Genomic DNA, 14,659 nt, shown 5'->3' on the forward strand with positions numbered 1-14,659 from the left:
AACAAAGGGAACAAAAAGAAGCTGCTTTTTGTTCCTACTCCTTGCAAAGGGAAGAAAAGGGAGCTGCTCTGAAAATGAAACCATCACAGTATCACATTCTCCTAGAAACATGAGGTCCCGGGATAATGTCTTTATGGGGCTCTCTGGAGAAGCTCAAAGGGCACCTGTTTCAAAGGGCAACTTCCTTTTTGGATGAAGCATCCTTATAGAGAAGACAATCAATGGCCAAGACAGGTAACAAACACCAAGATAGTACACACAAGTCTCATGGTTCCCTTAAAGCCTGAGCTTAAGCAGTCTGGGCTCTACTTCAATCATATTCTAAACATGTAAACCAAAAGACTGCAATTGCAAATAACAGGGAAACAAATATTCAAAAGGCTTTTAAGCAACATTTTCTGCTATGGGCAACTGTTGATGATTCTTATCTGAGTGCAGTCTCTTAACTTACGTGATTACTTGAATATTCAAAATAAACTATCATTTGAGGAAATTATCAATTGAATTCCCCAATTCAATTTGTGCAAAGTATATAAAGGCAGTGATACCTTCAGCTGAAATTAAAAGACAGTAGAGAAACATAATAAAGATTAGTTATGCAACCCCCCAAACGAAAATGTCTTAAAATATTTTAATTCAAGCCTGTGCAACATAAATAAGGCATGTAACACAAAAACACATTTCTTTTTTAAAACTCAATCTACACACCCACATTTTATAACTGTTGTTTGGGTGTGAGGGTGAGTGAGGAGAGGGAAAAGTAGAGTTAAATGTGTAAAAAATGGGGGAAAATCCTGCTACAATATAGCATTTTTTAAAGGGACACACAGTCTAGCAATTGTGTATTCATCTCCTCTATAGCGTGTCTCTGAAACCAACAGTTTTATCACCCGTTCAGGTTCCATGTGAATATATAAGCCACCCCACGAATTTTGTGATTCTCTTATTTTAGGAATGCTGATACTTAAAGCCATTACAATGTTGCCAAACCTAATCTCCCACATCCAGAAAGAAAACTCAGTTCTGAAAGAGTCTAAGGATCCTCGGAGAACTGAAGGTGGTGGAAGACTTGTCTATAGCCTGAACACCATGGCCTAGCACAGCGGCCCTTAATGGGGCCTTGTATCAAAATGACTTAATGTGATTCTCTATCAGAATGTTTTCAAAATATAGTAACGCATCGCATAATGACCTTTAAATCAACAACGGACCACATACACAAAAATGTAGTCCTCTAAGATTATAATGGAGCTGAAAAATTCCTATTGCCTAGTGACACCATAGCACAATAACACATTTGTGGTGATGCTGGTGTAAATAAACCGACCGCATAGCTAGACCTGTAACAGTATCACACATAAAACTATGTACAGTACATTATACATGATGCTGATGATAAACAACTAAGTGATTGGTTTATGTATTTAGTATACTATATCTTTTTATCATTAATTTAGAGTGTATTCCTTCTAATTATGCATTTTTAAAAGTTAACTATGAAACAGCTTCAGATAGGTCCTTCAGGAGGTATTCCAGAAGAAGGCATTGTTGTCATAGGAGATGACAGCTCTGTGCATGTTACTGCCCCTACAGACCTTCCAGTGGGACAAGATGTGGAGATGGAAGACAGTGACATTGATCATCCTGCCCCTGTATAGGCCTAGGCTAATGTGTATGTTTCAGTTTTTAGCAAAAAAAAATTTTAAAAACTTTAAAAGGAGAAAAAAAGGTTGAAGAATAAGGATACAAAGAAAGAAAGTATTTTTTGTACAGCCATACAGCCTATGTTTTAAGCTAAGTATTATTACAAGAGTCAAAAAGTTTAAAAAATTTAAGTTTATAAAATAAAAATGTTACAATAAGCTACAGTTTATGTATTAAGGAAAAATATATATTAAAATAATATATATTTTTTAAAAAAACTTTTATTATAAATAAGTAGAGATGGGGTCTTGTAATATTGCCCAGGCTGGTCTTAAATGCCTGGCCCCACCTCAGCCTCACAAAGTGCTGAGATTAGACATGAGCCACCACGCTTAATCGAAAAATATTTTTTATAAACCTAATGTACCCTAAGTGAACAGTGTTTATAAAGTCTAGAGCGTACAGTAAAGTCCTAGGCCTTCACATTCACTCCCCACTCACTGACTTACCCAGAGCAACTTCCAGTCCTGCAAGCTCCATTCACAGCAAGTGCCCTACTTAGTTAGTTGTACCATTTTTTATCTTTTGTATTTTTACTGTAACTTTTCATTGTTTAGATATACAGATACTTGCCACTGTGTTACAGCTGGCTACAGTATTCAGTACAGTAACTTACTGTACAGGTTTGTAGCCTAAGAGCAATGTGGTATATCATACGCCCTATGTATGTGGTAACCATCTAGGTTTGTATAAGAATAAAAGAACACTCTATGATGACCACACAACAACAAAATTGCCTAAGGATACATTTCTCAAAAAGTATTCCCATTGTCAAGCTATATATGACTTGTACAACTTGTACACCTGACTTACATTTTCACCCAAGGGAGATCAGGCAATCTGGAGAAAGAGGCTCCCTAGAGAATCTGGGTGTCCTTCCCTTCCGGTCTGCATTTCTCTGAGCATATATACCTTGTAAATCAAACCCCGATGGGGCTAGGACCAGGTAAGGAAACCAGTGCTGGATGCCCTTGACCAGTCACACTAGACCAGTCAGGCTAGTGAACACTGATTTCTTATACTAACAATTACAAGCCATTCAGTGTTTACACTTCTGATTTTCCCCCAAAAAGAGGTTTAAGTTCAAATTATCTAAAATAAGGAGTAATGGAAGAAACAAATGGTCACCCTTTCAAGTACTGATCATAAATGTTATTCCCTATTAGCTTTCTTTATCTAAACCTTTATTTAGTTACTGTCAACAGAAGCTATATGTTGATTATACCGTCAACCTCCCAGAATATAATGATGAATAAGAAACTCAACCTTGTTTCCTCTCATGTATCTAAAGCTTCAAATACAAAGATCACTACTTAGATCTGACAGGTGTACAGCATAGCAGTGTGGCCAAGATTAGTGTCTCTAAGCCAGTCTGCCTGGGTTTGAATCCTGGCTCTGCCACTTGCTAGCTGTGGATATCTGAACAAGTGACTTAACCTTTATCTTACTTTCCTCATCTGTAAAATTGGGGTCCCAAACTCGTGGGCTTTTGTGAAGCCACAGTGAATTAATGCAAGTCGAACACTTCAAAAAAGTGTCTATTATGTGGTACCAAGCACCTATATTCACTATCCACAGAACAGCTTTGTTCTCTTTAAAATTTGTAGAATATTCCGTTGCCCAGCTGTGGCACAATTTACTCTTCTCAAGGACATTTAGTCTACTAACTCTTCCAATCTTTTGCTATTAAAAACAATGCTTCAATAAACATCCTATAAAACAGATGTTTTTACTATGCTAATCAAATTAAGTCAGTGCCCCACCTAACTTTCATGTACAATACTGATAGTTTTAACACCCTCCACAGTAGGAACAGGATTATCACCTTCCAAGTTCTAGATAGATCCTAGGGTCTCAAAGAGGTAGAGTGACTTACCTGCTGAAGCCCACATAGCCGTTAAGTGGCAGAGATGGAACCCCGCATAGGTGCATGGCTGCCAACCCAATCTGCTTCCTACAACTGTCCTTACTTAAAAGAAGTACAGGAGGTATTCTTTTAAACGAACCTCAGATTCATAACAGAGATAAATATGCAGAAGTTCAGACAGAAGCAAACTCAAATTTTCACAGAGATGCTTGTAACAAATACAGCTGATGGAGGCATCAACGACTTCTGTAAATATTGAAGTATTATTTCTTCTGCCAAAGACTGAAGCAAAAGTACCCTGAATACTACCCCTAGGGAGATACACCACATTTTCAAACTCTCAGGGAAGCAAATGAATAATTACTGAATTTGGTACCATAAGAACTATTCTTTGGGGAAGGAGAAATTCATAACACTCACTTTGTTGTAGCATTTGCTGTGCCAAGACCAAAGAGGAGCAAGTACTCTGGGGTTCAGAAACTCATAAAACACAGACCCGAGTGGCCAACTCGCCAGCATGGCTTTAATTAGGCCTGTTCAGCATGGGCTTATAAGAGATTAATTCTGACAGGATGAAATTGTTGACATGAGGAAAAGGATGAGGTAAATGTGGAACTTAACAGAGATGGAACCTATAATTAGTCTGTGCTCACAAGACGGTGCCTACCTAATATAACCATAAAGATTACAGTTTAAAATCACAGGTATATTTCAATAAAATTGTTATTCTCCCAATTAGAGAAAGCATGCCAGTATCAACACTAAAACTCTTAAAATAAATCAGAAATTATTTCCTAAATCCCAGTCAGCAAGCAGACATCAAATAAAAGGCACAAAAGTCCAACCTAATAATAAGGAATACTAAGACATACTCATGCCTGAATGCAATTACAACTGTACTTCACACAGAACTGGCAGAAGAGGATGGAGGAGAAGAGTGGGAATTTAGTCTTTCTAAAAGGTCACCAAGTATGAATATTTTAAATCCAGGGGCTACACAATTCTCAAAGTGAATGCCTACAAGTCAACTAAAAATGTTACCATGGAGCAAACATGACAGTAGGAACCAAAAAGGGTGGTAATTACATTTACGGGTTGAAACTGGGGTTGGGGGTGAGGGTTCCTATTGTAGAAACTGAAAATCAGGTCAGGATAGGCCAAAACATCTCCAGCAGTTATGTTTTAATCTCATAAAGAGAAAGCCAGCAGCTTGCTGTCGCTGCAATCTCCATCACAAATTCCGACATTCTCCTGCCCTCCTTTCCTCCTTTCTTTCTTTATTTTGGGACAGGGTCTGGCTCTGCCACCCAGGCTGGAGGGCAGTGGCGCAATCACAGCTCACTGTAACCTCCGCCTCCTGGACTCAAGTCATCCTCCCACCTCAGCCTCCCAAGGAGCTGGGACTACAGGCATGTACCACCACATCCAACTAATTTTTGTGTTTTCTGTACAGATGGGGTCTTACCATATTCCCCAGGTTGGTCGCAAACTCCTGAGCTCAAGTGATCTGCCCACCATGGCTTCCCAAAGTGCTGGGATTACAGGTTTGAGCCACTGTGCCCAGCCAACATCTATCTTTCTAAGATCTAAATGATCTCACTTTTATTCTCTATCCCTGGCCAAACAGAAACAAAGAAAAAATAAAAAATAAAATAAAAAAATAAAAATTTGCTCTAGGCAAAATGAAAATAAAATTTAATCTTTCATTTTTAAAGGAAAAGAGACAAATGCTCAGAGTTGATTTTCTTCAAGTTAGGACAAGAAACCAAGGCAGCCAGATTCTATACAAGAATGAGGGACCCTACTTAAACAATCATGCCTTCCAATCTTCTCAAATTACTTCAGTTTTAATAAACACACAAACATGTATGTGCTTTACTATAAACCTATCACGTGAAGCTACATGTGTTTTAACATCTATTATGTGAGCAGAGGTAACCCAGTTGGTGGAAGAAGCCCAGAAGCCTGGCTCTGCCAGCATCTGGCTGCACCACCTTTGGTAATATTGCGGCTTTCCTCTTCTCACCAGGGACAAGTGTAGGAGGCATCCCAATTCTGTAATATTAAAATGTGGAAAGTTACCTGCAGTGATTTTAAGATGCCACTGATTATAAGCTCCACCTCTACCCAGATGTGAAATGTGAAAAGCTGACAATAGATGAAATGTGGTGGAAACACGTTCTTGCAGAAAGGCAACCAAAAAAGACAAAGGTTGGCTGTGAAGAGGAGGAATTGGAAGAAATGGCTAGTCTGGATATCTATCTAGGCTGTGGGGCTATTTCCATCTGATTACAAAGCTCCCTCTTCTCTTGAAAGAGTACCCCTCCTCTTGCTGTCCCTCAAATCTAATTGGTCTTCAGGTCTTATCCTGGAAACAGTCTCCCACAATTACCTCTCTCCAGTCTGTGCTCATGGCTGTGGCTTCAGGTCAGGCCTTTTCAATGTCCTGGCCATCTCTAACAAATCCACACCAATCCACCCTACACTCTAACCTGTCTTTCTGGAGCATAGCACTCAGAATGTCCTCACTGTCATTCAAAAGCTTATTAGTGGTATTCTACCAAATACCTTTGGAGAAGGAGCAGGCCAGGGTGTCAAAGTGATCTAAGTTGGAATGTTTCGTGACCTCAAATCAAATGTCTAAACTCTGGGCCTCTTTCCACCTGTAAAATGGGAATGCTGTAGCATTCATTAATAATAGAAATAAGTCCTTGTGAGGGGCTCAGTGCAAGGTCTAACATACAATAGCTCAGTAAAAGTTAGCCATTATTATTATTACATCAATAACTTGCCCTTCTTGCCTTTTCTTCCACTCCTGCCTCCTAAACCAGCTTCTGCCAATTGTGCTATTTGCTTTTTGCCCAATGATTCCACACTAGCTTACTCTCCAAACTCCCTCTTGCCTAGAATGCATGTCCTCCTATTCCTGCCTATCAACTAAGAGTCCTTTATGAAACATAAGGCTAAATTCTAATTTTAACTCAAATCAATTTCATTTAATCCAATCATCCGTTCGGTCCTTACAATAGAGGACCGTAGCTGTAGCTGACTTCCTGTGTTCTGCAGGCCCTTCTTAAAGGTGAAGCAGCTAGCTGAGGAGATTTAACTCCACTTCCCTGATTCTGGGATGGGCCTTCAGCTTATCAGCTTATCAAATGTCCACTGTTACAGTTACTGCTTCAAGTAACCAAGGCCTAAGTCAATCACCTTAAGGCACCCTCTTTGGAGGGTGGTAGGAAGTCAGGAAATCCCCACGTGAGATTATGGTGGCAGCTGCTGTCGGTCATCTTGGAAAATCAGCCTGGGACATAACAGACATGTGAGGGGACTTCAGAGAAATGGAGCAAAAGTCCTGCCCTCAGGACTTTTCAGGTCAGATGCACAGGTAAGTCTGAGTTGCGTTTTCCGTTTCTTGCACCAAAAGCATCCTGACCAATTCAGGAGTGCTAGGCCCTGATACATCTAACATGGATAGCTCTGCCATGAAGCTTTATCAGATATAAAGACACAAGTTTCCCAGAAATCTGCTTCTGACTCTCTTTTGGTCCAAGGTGTAGATTAAATATGTGTATACAGGGCTTAAAGTATATGTTAAATCAGGAAACCCTCTGGAATCACGAACTGTTGTCATTCATTTTTGTATCTAGCCCCTCACATCCATAATCAGTAACTGAGAAGTCAAGGAGTTAATTTAAAAAATGAATCGAGTGTGGGCTACAAGGAAGGGAACAGATTTTAGACAGATTTAAGAGACAATAAATTGTTAGTCTTGGATGGATTAACAAGAACCTTTAAACACGGGTTAGATAAAAATCTAAGTTATGGAGTAACCGTGTTACATAATGGCACAGAGCCCACTGGACAAATAATCCTGGCAGCACAGGGATATATGAAGGAGCAGAGATGTTGCCGGAGACACAGCTACAGGAATTTGGACGAGTCACTTGTCATCTCTAGGCCTTAATCCTAGAGATTCTTTTGAGATTCTTTTTGGTTTTTTTTTCCACTTTAAAGTTCTGGAATACATGTGTTGAACGTGCAGGTTCGTTACATAGGTATACATGTGCCATGGTGGTTTCTGGCACCTATCAACCCATCATCTAGGTTTTTTTTTTTTTTTTTTTGAAAGGGAGTTTCACTCTGTCGCCCAGGCTGGAGTACAGTGGCACAATCTCGGCTCACTGCAAGCTCCGCCTCCCGGGTTCAGGCCATTCTCCTGCCTCAGCCTCCCAAGCAGCTGGGAGACACTACAGGTGCCTGCCACCACACCCGGCCTTTTTTTTTTTTTTTTTTTTTTTTTTTTTTTTTGTATTTTTAGTGGAGATGGAGTTTCACCATGTTAGCCAGGATGGTCTCCATCTCCTGACCTCCAGATCCTCCCGCCTCAGCCTCCCAAAGTGCTGGGATTACAGGCAAGAGCCACCGCACCTGGCCCATCATCTAGTTTTTAAGCCCTGCGTGTATTAGGTATTTGTCCTAATGCTCTCCCTCCCAACGACAGGCCCGGGTGTGTGATGTTCCCCTCCCTGTGCCCATGTGTTCTCATTGTTCAACTCCCATTTATGAGTGAGAACATGCAGAGTTTGGTTTTCTGTTCCTGTGTTAGTTTGCTGAGGATGATGGTTTCCAGCTTCATCCATGTCCCTGCAAAGGACATGAACTCATTCATTTTTACAGCTGCATAGTATTCCATGGTAAGTGCCACATTTTCTTTATCCAGTCTATCATTGATGGGCATTTGGGTTGGTTCCAAGTCTTTGCTACTGTAAATGGTGCTGCAATAAACATATGTGTGCATGTGTCTTCATAGTACCCCTCAATTCTTAAAAAACAACTAGGGGATAAAACCTCACAGGGGTGTTACAAGAATTACGTGTGGAAAGCAACCATTTAGGTACATGTGTGTATTAATAAGTACCTGACACAGAAAGCATTCAAGGAAATATTTATTTATGGGTAACTAATGAGAGGATTATCCTTCTGATAACAGAAGAGCTGGCAGGCAAAGAGGAGGAATAAAAGAAAAATTACAAAATGTTTTAGGAGAGAAGAATGTAGCCAGGAAAGAAAGAGGTAAAACTCTCTTTTCACACTCTCTACTAACTACCCACCTAGGCACCAAAGTTACCCTTAAAAAAAGAAAACAGTTTTGCTTTGATTTGTGTAATTCAAGCTGGAAATAAGACACCCAAGGATGGATGCTCACCTCTAGAAGAAGGAAGACAAGCAACGATTATGCAGCGAGCAAAAGAGGAGATAGTGAAAAAAAAGATTCTTGCAAACATCGAACATTCAAAAATTAAGGTCTGTAACCAAGAAGCTCTGTTGATTTCAGGGAAGGAGAAGGAAACATTTTCAAACCACCATTTGGCAGACCCAATGCTGGGCTCTCATTTGTATTATCTCTTGAAATCCACAATGATTCTGCCACATAAAACCCCCATTTATAGACAAGGAAATTGAGTCAAGGTGAGGTCAACATCTAAAGTTACAAGATATTTTTCTTGAAAAACTTATCAAATTTTAGTATACCTTCTACTGTCACTTTTCAGCAAAGTTCTGTATTACATTCTGTAACATTACCTATCTGTATCAATAAAAATTTTCCCTTTGTCTTCAATTAGAAATAGAAGCGAAAATGCAAAAAGAGAAACAGTACAGAAGAAGTTCTGGCAATAAAAAGTTAGAATCTAGGATAAAAATCTAAAAGGAAAATGAGTAACATCTCCCTTTCAAGTGCAGAGTTTTCTGGAGAATCCCAGGAAGTTGTCTGAGCTACCAGAAAAGTAACCCGCTTGTCCCAAACCACAGATGTAAGGCTAAAACGTTTGTCCACGGCCATCTAATGCAAAACCGCCTGTCTCCATCTGTAGATTCTGCACCAAATGCTTTTGGCTGAGACGTGCAAGCAAAACAAGTGCAGACCAACAGGTTATCTGCCAAGCGGTTAAGAGAACGAGTTACAAAACCTGACAAGCAACATCAGCTCTTCCGTACAATTCTATGAAGCACTTCCTGCCACGGGTCCCGCTATTTAAAACAAATTAGGCTGCTCGCTCCCCACAAATGCCATCCAGCACCTCTCGGTTCCTCGGTCCAGCTAATAAACGACGCACTGGATTCTTCCAAAAGAGAACTCCCCACCCCACCCCCACACCGCCACCCCCGCCACTTTGCATAACTTGGCCAAATGCATTCTCCAAATTTGCAATCAAGGAACTTAATTCACAATTGTGGATGGGGCGGGGGGAACCGCCAAGTGCAAGAACACGGAACGGTTGCCAGACACGGTACAGCAAGAACTCTTGCTCTAGGCATTACTCCCTCCATCCGAGGTAGTGGGATGGGAGAGTCTTACTGGCGTGGAAACAGTAAAAAGGCACTTTTCCTTACAACTCGCAACACAACACACACTCCAGCTCCCCCAGCCCAGGGCAGAACCGCCCCCGCGCCGCGCGCCTCCCTCGCCGCCAACCGCTCCCGCCTCTCCAGCGATCAGGCTCCCAGAAAGGGCCGCCCCGGTCGCCCCCGAGCCCCCGCCCTCTCGCCTTTTCACCAGCCTCATCCCTCCCAGATACCGAGGGCTGCCGTTGTCTGGTTTTAATAAAAACTGAAGTGCTCCAGAGCTAGCAGGCTTCCCTCCGAGGGGAGGAGGGAAGGTCCGAAGGGTTAACGGAGGCGGAGAGAACAGGAAAAAAAGAAAAGGCTGGAGGGTCCCCCCAGCGGCGCCCGGTGCCCGCGGACCCTCGCACAGGCTCTTCCGACTCACCCGGGTTTCGCCGCCTCCAAAGAAAGCGCGCTCCCTTCGAGAGCGCTCCCCCGGATCTCCCGCCGCGCGCTCCGGCCGACAGGGCGGGAGGACCCAGGCGGACAGACCCATCCCTCCCGCGTCTGCTCTGGGCACGGTGTCGTGCCCCGCGGCGCCTGTCAGCGCGCACAGGTGCGACCGCAGCAGAGAGAACGCTCCCGAGCGCCTGCCTCAGCCTCGGCGTGGGGCGAGCCGCCCGCGCCCGCACCCCTTTCCCCGCGCCCGAGGAGCCAGGCTGTACCCCACAGCCGGCGGAGCTGGAGGCCGCGGGCGAAGCGGCGGCCGCCCCAGCAGCTCTTTCTCGGCACCAGGTCCGAGACCTAACGGCAGTTCTCTCTGACCGCTTGCCGGCCGCGCGCTCGCGCGGGTGTCATGGCCGAGCGGCGGTCCCCGGCGAAGTTTCCCGGAGCTGACGGCTTTACCTTTTAGCCCGAGGGGCGGCAGCAGCTTTGAGCAACAGCAAGGCGACGGCGGCGGCGGCGGCGGCGGGAGCGCGGGTGGCAGCCGGAGCAGAGGAGGATGTAGAAAGAGGCACCGGTGGCTAGGACCCGCCGCGATGGGAAGAGGAAGGCGCCGGCTGTCTACAATCAGAACGTGGGCTGACCGTGACGTCACAATGGCGCGGCCAGCCAATCGGGACCCGAGGGATGAATCAAGCGCTATGATGTCATGCGGCCCCGGAGCCAATCGCGGGACAATAGAACTTTCGTGATTGTAAATTCCAGAATCCGATGCGGTGCAGAGCCTAGGCCGGGGTTGGCCTCCTCGGTTTCACGTGTCTCTGGGAAATTTTTTTCTCCTTTCTTCCTAATAAGCCTGCGTGGAACGCAGAGCCTGCGCAATAGCCCCAGTGAAGTTCTCGATGCCCTGAACTCTGGTTTTTTTACTGCCAGGCGTGGCAGGAGTCTGTGGCCGCATTTGAGTGGCAGAAGCGCACCCTCGTTACGGTCTCCTCTATGACTCATGTCATTCTGAAGGGGGATCCACTTCTTGGTTAAAGCTGAAAGGGTTAAATGCCCACGGAGACCGCCGGAGTGAAGGTCTGCAGTTGAACAAGATAAAGCAACAAGAACAAAATGACTCAGAACTGTTGTAACCTTAACTCGCTGGCAAAGGATTTACCGTGTATTTTTCTTAGGGATTCTGATTTTTGTTTGGAGGCCGCTATCAACTCCATTCCTACTCTAGAAATTATTCTAAAGGATTGTTAAATAAGGAAAGATGGAGTAAGTGTCTTTTCAGCTAAACAAATTTAAGCACTAAAGACAAAAGGGGTTCAGGGCATAAACGGAAAATCCTTGCTGTTTTTCACCGATATTTGGATAATTAAAGACCTTCATTAGCCTTGTAACCTACTGCCTCCCCATTCAAACCCCAGATATTTAGCCTTTCTTCGTGTGCCCCTCTTGCTGTATTCTTACTCCTCTATGTCCATCCACCTAACAGTTGACCATTTAATGTAGGCAAATTTATTCTTTTTTCTTTTTTGAGACAGAGTCTCGCTCTGTCGCCCAGGCTGGAGTGCAGTGGCGCAATCTCTGTTCACTGCACCCTCCACCTCCCGGGTTCAAGCAATTCTCCTGCCTCAGCCTCCCAAGTAGCTGGGATTACAGGCACGCGGCACCACACCTACCTAATTTTTGCATTTTTAGTAGAGATGAGGTTTTGCCATGTTGGCCAGGCTGGTCTTGAACTCCTGACCTCAGATAATCCGCTCGCCTCGACTTCCCAAAGTGCTGGGATTACAGGCGTTAGCCATCAAGCCTGGCCCACAAACTTATTCTTTTACATATTTACAATGTAATGTTTATCACGTGCCAGCTGTGTTCCAGGCAGTGGGCCATTGCAATAGGAACGCAAGTATACAAACCATGTACAAATTAAGTAAATTAAACATATACAAATAATCCAGATTGTCAGTTGCCATTCAGCTCCACAAACCCTGAATGGCTTCAATTTACTAGATACCATGTTAGGTATTTGAAATTTAAAACCTTCAAAGACTTCTTGGGCCTGGAAAATGATACAGTCAGAAAGCAACTACAATGCAGAGTGGTAAATGCTGCTATGAACATCAAGGGGCACACAGAAAGCATATGCTGGTGGCATAGACGGTTTTGGTGAGATATCTCCATTCCTCACTCTTCTGCCAGTAGCCCAAGGCCAGGGCTCATCTCTGTCATCCCATCTAAGTTTTGCCTTTCCAGGTTTTAAAATTTCCTAATTTAACTTGAGATTCCAAAAATCTTGTTTTACGCTACACTTGTTTGTATTGTACTTACCCATCAATAAAATGTTTTAAGCCCATTTGACCAAAATATCTTTATTTTAAATTCAGGCTTATATAACTGTCAAGCTATGCATTAAATATCAAGTGATTTTTCTTATTGTGTGATTAAGTATGACGTTTTACTATTTCTTCCCATCTCCCAAAGGCTGCCTTTTTACACAGTTCTTTGTTGACGTGTTTCTTGGTTTCCATTATAGCATCACCACCCTGTATTGTAGTTGCTTTCTGATGGCATCATCTCACTCAGTCCCTGGGGTGTATGTACCCTACTTTAAAGACCACCACTTTAGGTTGTAAACTCCGTTGAAGGGGAAAACATGTTGAATTTTGCTTCTTATTGATCTGTAGATCTTAGTACAATCCCTGGCATATAAGAGCTCAATAAATATGTTTTAGATGAGTGAATCTGTGAACTCTTATTCCCCCTCACCATCACCATCCCTTTTCAGCTCCAGAATTCCAATCCTCTATCAGATAGTCACATCCCAGGATTATTAGATTATTAACTCCTCTCAAGCATGTTGGTAAGGTCATGTTCTCATTAGTTCTCCAGCCAGAGACTTAGAGTTCCCAGTACACATATATATACACAGATGTATTATTTTACATATTACAGTGTAATGTTTATCATGTGTCATATATCTCTGGGGAAAGCTTCCTCCCACCCTAACAATTACTTCATATTTCTGCATCATTGCACTCATGAGTAAAGCTGTAAGAAAAATGGTGGAGCCGAAACGACTCCCCAACTTAACTGTGGGATTTTTTTCCAAATAAATCAAAAGAATACCTAGGATCCAATGCCAGGCTTACTAAATAACAGGGTTCAAGGAACCTGTTTTAGGTAGCATCAGAATCAGATTCCTGGCCAACTGGGTTCTGGAAACTGTGCTGAAGCCATCCTTTCCCTTTTAACCCAGCTATCCAACAATGTGAGCCCAGATAAGGTACAGTCAACAAAACCCTGTAACTATTACCTATTTCTTCATGGCATCCACATGGTAGTCCCCCAAGAAATGATTGTCGAATTATCTTTATTCAATAGCTAACTATTAATATTTTCTTCTTTCTCCTTCATTTATTTATTTATTTTTGAGATGGAGTTTCAGTCTTGTTGCCCAGGCTGGAGTGCAATGGCGCAATCCTGGCTCACTGCAACCTCCACCTCCCAGGTTCAAGCAATTCTCCTGCCTCAGCCTCCCAAGTAGCTGGGAGCACCCACCACCACACCTGGCTAATTTTTTTGTATTTTTAGTAGAGATGGAGTTTCACCATGTTGGCCAGGCTGGTCTTGAACTCCTGACCTCAGGTGATCCACCCACCTCGGCCTCCCAAAGTGCTGGGATTACAGGCATGAGCCACCATGCCTGGCCTTCTATTTGTTTTTAAATTCTGGTGACATTTTTCCTTTTGCTCTTAGTTTTCATAATTGAGCGCAAATCACCTCAAATCACACACTTCGAAGTGTATTACAAGGTTGCTTCAGTATTGCTTTTGAGAAGGAAAGTATTTAACATCCTAGGCAATTTGTTTTATAGTTACAGCAGCTGCAGTTGAATTTAAAAATACAATTAGAACTTTCATTAGAATACAATTCTGAGTAGTGAAACTGTTGTTTCATTAGGAAATATTTGCATTACGTAATGAAACATACCCTTTCAGAAAAGATATAAGCCAATGTTTGCCTCTAGACGTATCAAAGTTGACTAAAATATAGGCCAAGTAACCGCTATTTTATGCTAAAGATGACACTGCAGTCTCTGTTGGTTCCTACATTCCCACTCTTCCCCCACCAATCTTTTTTTCTTCTGTTCTAATTTGTGTTTTCTGTTATCTTGCTGCCCAGAATTCCCACAGGCCTGGCTTGTCTTTGTTGAAGGCAGAGGTAGATTAAAGGCAGTTTCTTGTCCTCCTTAGACCTTGGAGTCAGTTCCATACTTCTATTGTTACTTTGCTGTTCCTTCTTTTCATTGCTGTTCAACAATATGTA

At 42.7% G+C, this 14,659-nt stretch overlaps 1 protein-coding gene across 2 annotated transcripts in view; it reads right to left on the minus strand.

Moving 5' to 3' along the window:
* The window catches only part of ELOVL5 (ELOVL fatty acid elongase 5), a 77,539-nt gene extending 66,635 nt beyond the window's left edge, over window positions 1-10,904 (minus strand). The window contains exon 1 of one of the 2 annotated variants that reach the window (XM_007972230.3): window positions 10,802-10,904. The gene's annotated coding sequence lies outside the window, so the exon portion shown is untranslated. Of the gene's footprint in view, window positions 1-10,340 lie in introns of both variants that reach the window. The other variant, XM_007972231.3, reaches the window with a different exon arrangement.
* Window positions 10,905-14,659: the final 3,755 nt, after the last annotated feature.

Source organism: Chlorocebus sabaeus, chromosome 17 (genome assembly GCF_047675955.1).
Source record: "Chlorocebus sabaeus isolate Y175 chromosome 17, mChlSab1.0.hap1, whole genome shotgun sequence".
NCBI lineage: Eukaryota > Metazoa > Chordata > Mammalia > Primates > Cercopithecidae > Chlorocebus > Chlorocebus sabaeus.